Source organism: Cebus imitator, unplaced genomic scaffold (genome assembly GCF_001604975.1).
Source record: "Cebus imitator isolate Cc_AM_T3 unplaced genomic scaffold, Cebus_imitator-1.0 Scaffold657, whole genome shotgun sequence".
Lineage (NCBI taxonomy): Eukaryota > Metazoa > Chordata > Mammalia > Primates > Cebidae > Cebus > Cebus imitator.
Window position 1 is genome coordinate 204,217 of NW_016107972.1, and position 9,343 is coordinate 213,559.

At 39.8% G+C, this 9,343-nt stretch overlaps 1 pseudogene; it reads left to right on the forward strand.

Annotated features, from left to right (window-relative positions):
• Positions 1 to 1,245: 1,245 nt before the first annotated feature.
• LOC108295755 lies at positions 1,246 to 1,899 on the forward strand (annotated as a pseudogene).
• Positions 1,900 to 9,343: the final 7,444 nt, after the last annotated feature.

A 9,343-nucleotide genomic window follows, 5' to 3' on the forward strand; every position in this document is an offset into this window, starting at 1 on the left:
GGAATTGGGCACATTAACCAACTCTAGCAATAGATCCTAAGTAACGGAATGGAGTGCTGGTTCCAGGTACAAGACAGAGACTGATACTGGGAATAGTTTCAATTTGTTCATGCTGGTGGTAGATATGCATCCTGGGAGACATGGGTTATGAGTCTCAGTTGAAAGAATGAAACTGCTGATCTCTAAAACATGATGAGGTTCAGTCAACCTTACTATGATCCCCTCCTCTCTTCCACTGAGTACTCCTCAAAGGGAGCATCTCTTTCTTCCTTCCAAGGAGCAAAACCACAAACTTTCTGTCTTGAATGCAGTGCAGCCTCCAAGTTCCATGGCCTTCAGGCTACAGCTGAATTCCCACTCCACCTGCATGCTGCATGGCTGATATCCTGCTTCATTGGTTCCTGGTGGTGCTGGTGGTGATAACATCAGCAGGAATGGAGTAGCAGCAGGAGTTTGACTCTTGTGAAATCATTAGGGCCTGAGGTTATGGAGTCCCTGCCTGGATGTCCATGGCAATGAGAAAAAGAGCCATATAACTAACAGCTCAAGCAATTTTACTGCAGGACTTCTCCAACTGAGCATAACACAGAAAAATCATTCTCTCCATTTCACAAGAGATAACTTTAATCTCAGACATCAAGCCAAAGCAGCAGCGTTTCAATTCCACTAACAATGGCACACGGCAATGATTAGAGTCAACTGCCAGTGTGGAGAGACCCTTCCCTGAATGGTTGGGTTCTGAGTATGCAGATTTATGATTTCGTTAGCCATGGCCTAAAGCCTCCACATTTTGCTTGCTTGCAAAAACTCTAGGTTAGCCAGGCGTGGTGGCTTATGCCAGTAGTCCCAGCACTTTGGGAGACTGAGGCGGATGGATCACCTGAGCTTGGGAGTTTGAGACCAGCCTGGGCAACATGATGAAACCCTGTCTCTATAAAAAATACAAAAATTAGCTGGCGGTGGTGGTGTGCACCTGTTGTCTCAGCTACTCAGGAGGCTGAGGCAGAATTGCTTGAGCCTGGGAGGAGGAGGTTTCAGTGAGTTGAGATTGTGCCATTGCACTTCAGCCTGGGTGACAGAGCAAGACCATATGTGTGTATATATGTGTGTGTGTGTGTGTATATATATATATATATATATATATATATATATATATAAAATCTCGGCCTGAGGAGAGGGATGTCACAGCATGAAGCTGCAGCTGCTGCCGAGGCTTCTGCAAGGTCTCAAAGCCAGGCTGCAGCCATGTCCTACTGCTGGCAGGAAAGGAAGGATTGAATCACATTTGTAACCAAAGAAGACCATGAAACTCCAAGCAATGCAGAATTGATGGCTGATGACCCAATGATCCGTACGAGGTGCATGGATTGATATTGCCAAATGGAAACATTAACTGGAACTGCCCGTGCCTTGGGGGAATGGCCAGTGGCTCCTGTGTGGAACAGTTCAAGTCGGCCTTTTCCTGCTTTCACTATAGCAAGGAGGAGATCAAGGGGTCAGACTGTGTAGACCAGCTCCGGGCCATGCAGGAATGCATGCAGAAATACCCAGACCTCTATCCCCAAGAGGATGAGGATGAGGAAGAGGAATAAAAGAAGAAGCCAGCAGAACAAGTAGAAGAAACAGCTCCCTCTGAGCCCACTGCAACCAAAGAAGAGGAGGGGTCAAGTTAATGAAGGCCACAAGGCACTGGGCTCCAGTCCTTCCACTTCAGTGATATGGACCTTTTGCAGATGCCTTTTAGTCGCCTTTCAAGAAAGTGTCTTTCCCTTTGTTGTCCTGTGCACTGTAATATACAAAATAACTTATTTTGATGATCAGGGGTCTTGGCCTCTTGACATATACACTGAAAAAAATGGGGGTTGTATGTGTGTCCTACCTAAACCTGTAGCTGCCACTTTGAATTCTCTTCTCAGATTGCCCTGAATTTTGCCACTTTTAAGTAATGTGCTGAATAAGTTCAGCAACTAAAAACCATTACCCAGGAACGTTTCTTGTGAGTGAGCTGATTTATTCTGATTCATTATATTCTTCTTCGTAGATTTTATACCCCTTGGGGAAATAATACAAGTAATAGAAACAAAAACATCTTATCTTAAAAATGCTGGGGTGGGGCCATATCTACTAGCAGAGGCCAGATGGTTAGATACAATGTCTGCAAACCCATCTTGACCTTGAGTATGTGAAGGGGACTGTGCTTCTTCATGATCCATTTTGGTTTCCATGTTGGCATTGAGCTCCTGGTTTTCTGTGTTTGGATGATGAAGATTTGGACTCTCCTGTTCATAGTCCCTTTCTAAGTGAAGGGTGAGGCTGCTTTGCTGTTCCTCATTAATCCCGAAAGCCCTGGTTAGGGGCCCATGTTCACACCGCCTCTCAGTCTGGTCAGGTGCAATGTTCTTGAGAGGTAGGGACCTAATTATTACCAGAGTAGCAGCAAGAGAGGAAATGTTGTGAATTAAGTATTCAATTAAAAGGAAACATGATTTCTAATAAATAAATAAATTTAAAAATCTCAGAAAGTTTGAGATTTTTGCTTATTTTTATGAAATTTTTAATTTTTATTTTTTAGACAGGGTCTCACTATGTTGTCCAGTCTGGAGTTCAGTGGCTATTGACAGGCATGATCAATATTGCACTAAAGCCTCAAACTCCTGGGCTCAAGCTATCCTCTTGCTTCAACCTTCTGAGTAGCTGGGATTACTCGGAAGTAGGCCCTGCACCCAAACCTTTGTGAGATTTTATAATATATCTCAGAATGAAGGTCTAGGATGCAAGAAATAATAAAAAGAAAATAGTAAATATGGGATAAATAGGGTCAAGCATGGTGGGTCACACCTATAATCCCAGCATTTTAGGAGGTTAAGGCAGGAGGATTGCTTGAGTCCAGGAGTTGGGCACCAACCTGGGAAGCATAGTGATACCTCATTGCTACAAAAGATAAACAAAAATTCTCTGGGCATGGTGGTATGTGCCTGTGGTCACAGCCACCTGGGAGGCTGAGGTGGGGATCGCTTGAGCCTGGGTGGAAGAGGCTGCAGTGAACTGAGATTGTGCCACTGCACTCCAGCCTCGGTGACAGAGCAAGACACCCTGTCTAAAAAAAAAAAAAAAAGGCTAAATATAAGTAGACCTTGAGTGTATAAAACTGTAATAATGAGGTCTAGTGGGGTTTTCAAAGATAGAATTAAAACATATGGCAATTGTGTGTGTGTGTGTGTGTGCACGCGCGTCTGTGTGTGTGTGTCTGTGTGTGTGTGCGTGTGTGTGCACGCGCGTCTGTGTGTGCATGTGTGTGTGTGCGCGCGTCTGTGTGTGCGTACGTGTGTGTGTGTGCATCTGTGTGTGTGTGTGTGTGTGTGTGTGTGTGTGTGTGTGTAGGTATATATAGAGAGACAGGAAAGAATAGAGTTACAATGTCTAAGTTTTTTGTATTTTGGAGTCTGATTGACTTCAGACTTTGATAGGTATATATGTCAAAATTTCTAGAGCAATCATTAAAAGAATAGGAAGAATGTATAAATTCCAAAGTAGTTGTAGGAAATTTGAAATAAGAGACTCTCAAGGGAAGTGGGAATCCAAGTACCATTTCAGAATGATTAAACTGTGTGGGGAACTATCCCACACAGTTGATGAAGTTGATGATACAGGCATAGACCTCATAAGCTGTGATAGCTTAGATCATATATATATATAATCTGAGCTATGTATGTGTGTGTGTGTGTGTGTGTGTGTGTGTGTGTAACCCACTAGACCTTATTATTGTGTGTGTGTGTGCGTGTGTGTATTTCCACACACAGTCTCACTCTGTCACCCAGGCTGGACTACAGTGGTGCGATCATGGCTCATTACAGCCTTGACCTCAACCTCCCAGGCTCAAGCAACCCCCCTACTTCAGCCTCCATGTAGCTGGGGCTACAGGTGCATGTTGCCACGCCTGGCTAATTTTTTTTTTAATTTATAGTGGAGATGAGGACTTGCTTTCTTGCCTGGGCTGGTCTCAAACTCCTGGGCTCAAGTCATCTGCCCACCTCAGCCTCCCAAACTGCTGGGATGACAGGTGTGAGCCACTGTGCTTGGCCTGGATTTCCTTTTAATTATTCTACTTGAAATTTGTTGGGCATCTGTAGCTTGATATCTTCATTGGTTCTGGAAAATCATCAGTACTTGTCTCTCTGCATATTGCTCCTCCCCCATCCTTTCCCTCTTTCTTGGGGGGCTTCCTATGAGATGTACCTTAGGCTGTCTCATATTCCCTTCTTAACCTGTCTCTCACAGCTTTCTCTCTCTAGGATGCTTTTTGAGTATATTTTTCAGCTCTCTCTTCCTGTTAATTAACTCTATTAGCACCTGCTTCCAGTTGGCTGTTCAACCAATTTATTGAGTTTTATATTTCAGTTATATTTTTCACTTCTAGCTGCTCCATTTAGGTCCTTTTTTCTTATTTGCTTGGTCATTCTTTAAAATTTTCTGTTTTCTGCTCATATTTTGTCTTTTATTTTTTAATGAATTTAAGATACACAGAATTGGATAAATTATAATTATTGGTTTATGGTTCATTGTTATCACTGCACATGAACCTCTTATTTGTGAATGAGTGTACATCTGTAGGTATTTGTAAAAGAATGTAACGAATGCCTATAATACCATCACCCAACCCAAGAGCTACAAAAGCAGCCTCCCTGATTCTCCCCTATCCTACAACTCTGCCTCCTCCTTTCCAAATTTGTGATTTACATTCCGTTTGTTTTTATAGTTTTATCAAATATATGTGTGGCCTAAATATTCAGTTTTAGTCACTTTGTGGTATATACAATCTTCTGGGACTTTGCAAAAAAGCATCAACATTATATTAACTTAGATTTATTCATATTTTTGCATGCTGTATATAATATTTCATTGTATGACTATTCTCCGATTATTCTATCCATTCTTCTGTTAGTGGGCATTTGGCTGTTTCTAGTTTTCTTTTCCCTACCACAAATGATCTTGCTATGAATATTCTTGTATCTGTCTCTTGATTAAATATAAGCAGAAGTTCCATTGGGTACATATTAATAACTAGGGGGGAAATGCTAGGTTGTAAGTGTATGTGAGATTAGTAGCCGGCCAGTACACATCAGCAGAACTATTGGCTAGCGTCGGTTTGGCTGAATCTGTTCTGCTTGGTCATCCCCTTGTGGTACTGGCTGTTAAAACTTTGAGTGCTGTCCTTGAGGGACTATGAATGGCAAACTTTGCAAGCCAAATGATTTAAAAATGATTATTCCAACCTATACAGCACCAAAAATGTGTAAGAAATCCAGTTGATTCACATTCTGTCCAACACTTGAGCACTTGAGATTGTCAGATTTCTTAATTTTTGCCAATCTGATGAGTGCAAATTGGTCTCTCATTCTGGTCTTCATTTGCATTTCCCTGGTTACTAATACATTTGAGCATATCCTTAAGTGTGTATCTGCTATATGTGTTTTCTCTGAGAAATTCCTCTTCTGTATCTTGCTCATGTATCATGTATTTTTCTATTTGATTGCCTTTTTCTTATTGGTTTGAAGGAGCTCATATTAAAAACTAAAAGAAATCTTAGATGCTGATTCTTGGTCAGTTATATATGTTACAAATATCCTCTCCCCTTTTATAGTTTGCCTTTTCACTTTCTTTAAGATGATATATGAATAGAAGTTCTTAACTTTAATATATAGTCAAAGATATCCAGCTTTTCTTTCCTAGATAGTGCTTTTTTTTCCAACTTGTTTAAGAAAATCTTCTTAATCCAAGGTCAAAAAGACATTTACCTATACTTCTGTGATGGTTATTTTACGTGTTAACTCGAGTGGGTCATGGAGTGCCCAGATACTTGGTTAAACATTATTTCTGTGTGTGTTTGTGAGATTGTTTCCGAATTAGATTAACATTTAAATTGCAGACTGAGAAAGCAGATCACCCTCCCCAGTGTGGATGGACCTCATCCAGTTCGTTGAAGCCCTGAGTAGAATGAAAAAGCTGAACAAGAAAGTATTATTTTTCTTTGCTTGACTGTCTTCAAGCTGGGACATCAGTTCTTCTCCTGTCTTTGGACTTGAACTGGAACTCTGCTATTAGCCTCTGGGTCTCCAGCTTGCCTACTGCAGATCTTGAGACTTCTCAGCTTCCGTAATTGTGTGAGCCAGTTCCCCTACTAAGTCTATCTATCTATCTGTCTGTCTATGTATGGATCTGTGCATCTATCTATCTATCTATCTATCTATATCTATCTATCTATCTAGCCATTCATCCATCCATCCATCTATACACACACCCACACACACCCACTCACACACACACACACCCTTGTTGGTTCTGTTTGTCAAAAGAACCCAGACAAATGCAACTTAAACAAATTTTTTTTTGAGACAGTCTCCCGCTGTTGCCCAGGGTTGAGTGCAGTGACATGATTTTGGTTCACTGGAACATCCACCTCCTGGGTTCAAGTGATTCTCATGCCTCAGCCTCCCGAGTAGCTGGGATGACAGACGCACGCCATCACGTCCAGGTAATTTTTGTATTTTTAGTAGAGACGGGGTTTCATCATGTTGGCCAGGCTGGTCTCAAACTCCTGGCCTCAAGTATTTCACCTGCCTCGGCCTCCCAAAATGCCGCGATTACAGGCGCGAGCCACTGTGCCTGGCTGCAACTTCTGTTAAGAGTTTTGCATTCGACTTTTAAATCATTAACCCAATCCAACTGGAGATAAATTGTGTATTGTATGAAGTAGGAATTCAATTAATTACTTTTCCAAATGGGTAATCCTTTTTCCTCCTTTTCCCACTTATCTGCCATGCCACCTCTGTTACACATCTAAGTTCCGTATATAAATGTTTTTGAGCTCTCTACTCTCTTGTACTGATCATATTGTCTCTCTGAGCCAGCACCACATGGTCTTGATGCTACATCTTTTTAATAAGTCCTGATTCTGATAAGGCAAATAACACCTCTTTATTCTTCTTCAGAAGTGTTTAGGTTAATTAATGAGATCTCCTAGTACCCAGTTTGGAGCTTTTAATACCATTTTTGAATTAAAAGCACTCTGAATCTTTGAAAAAATGGCTACTTTGTACAAAAAAAAAAATGCACAGAATGAGTTGAAATACTTTCTTGTATTAAAAAGCAAGGAAATTACCAAATATGAGCTTGTGAAGGACCCAGCAGCCAACTTAAAGGGGCTACCTTTGGTCAAATTTGGGAAAAATAGAGTGTAATAAAAGAATACTTTCAATGGATTAAAATATACCAAACATGTTTAAATGCATGAGTTCATTATCTTACCAAAGGCTGGGCACAGTGGCTCATGCCTGTAATCCCAGCTCTTTGGGAGGCTGAGGCAGGTGGATTATTGAGGCCAGGAGTTTGAGACCAGCCTGGGCAAAATGGGAAAACCCTGTCTCTACAAAAAATACAAAAATTAGCTGGGGGCATTGGCATGTGCCTGTGGTCCTAGCTATTCTGGAGACTCAGGCGGGAGGAGCATCTGAGCATGGGAGGTTGAGACTTCAGTGAGTTGTAATAAGTGCCACTGTACTCCAGCCTGGGTGACAGAGTGAGAACCTGTTTCAAAAAAAAAAAGTATAATTTTACCAAAAAACCCCCACAAAACCCTCATCATTCACCTTTGTAATATGCAAGGGAACCAAATTATTACTTTTATTTTATTTTTATTGAGTTAAAAAAAGACAAATACTACAGTACATCCCAAAAGCATAGATCTTAATGTACAACCTAATGTATAATCTTACATGTATTGATTGATGAAAATTTATATTTATGTATATGTCTATGTAACCATTACTCAAAAGATATATATCTACTAATGGAAATATACAACACTACTAATGAAATCTTGCCCCAAAATTGAACCTGTGTCTGATCAAACCTCTAAAACTAGTTACAAATTTACAAGAAATATAGGGGATAGAGAAATATGATGGAACTCCAGAGGCAAAATCCAAACTGGGAAATTCTCAGGATAAACAATCTGGTTTCTTCAACAAATACAATTGCTGGAATTAAAAAAAAGAAGGAGGGAATCTATAGATTTAAAAAGACTTAAGTGGCCTGGGAGCCATGGCTCATGCCTGTAATCCCAGCACTTTGGGAGGCCGAGGCGGGTGGATCATTCGGGGTCAGGAGTTTGAGACCAGCCTGGCCAACATGGTGAACCCCATCTCTATGAATAGTACAAAATAAGCTGGGTGTGATGATGCATGCCTGTAATCCCAGCTACTTGGGAGGCTGAGGTGGGAGAATTGCTTGAACCCAGGCGGTAGAGGTTGCAGTGAGCTGAGATCGTGCCAGTGCACTCCAGCCTGGGCAACAGAGCAAGACTCCATCTCAAAAAAAAAAAAGAAAGAAAAAAAGAAAGAAAGAAAATATAAATTAAAATTGGCTAAGAGTTTATAATCATTGCATCTGGGTAACAAACACATGGGGAGGTATTTTTCTATTCTGTTTAAAAAATATGTTTGAAATTTGCCATAATAAAAAGTAAAAAAAATGTAACAGTTCTTGGTTCTTCACTTTTTCATACTAATTTTAGAATCAGTTTATCAAATTGCATGTATTTTGATTGAAATTGGATTGAATCTAGGGATTAATATTGGAAGAACTGACATCATTGCAAATTAAAAGTTTTTAATCCATGAATGTGAAATCTCCCTCCATTTATTAAGTCTTTTAAAATGACTTCCAGTAAAAATTTGTAATTCTATTTCTCTTTTATTAGATTTATTATTAAATATATAACTTTTGTAATGACTGTAAGTGATATACTTTGAAAAAATTGTGTTTCATTATTGCGCAAATATAAACATGCAAATGACTTTTGTACATTGATACTTTATCCAGACTCCTTGCTAAATACAAGTACTCCTAATACTTTGTTTAGATTCTTTTTTATTTTCTAGGTAAGTTATCATGTCATCTGAAAATAATGATAGTTTTATTTGTTTCTTTTTAAATTCTAATATGCATGCACCTAATAAAAAGCATTAAAATATATAAAGAAAATTTGATAGGGCTACAATAGACAAGAGGCAGACAAATCTTCCACCATGGGGGTTGATTTCAACGCATTTAAAAAAGTTGTTGATAGGCCAAACAGATAGAGATTTAGTAAATATGTTGAAGATATGAACAATAAAATTGAAAGACAGAGGCTTAACCTATACATAATTCTGTTTCTTACAGCCAGAGACTACAAAATTTTCTCCAGAATTGTCTTAGTTGTCCAATTGCTGCAGAAACTTGGTAGTGTAAAACAACCACAGCATTTATTATTTCTCAGTTTCTGTGGGTCAGGAATTTGGGA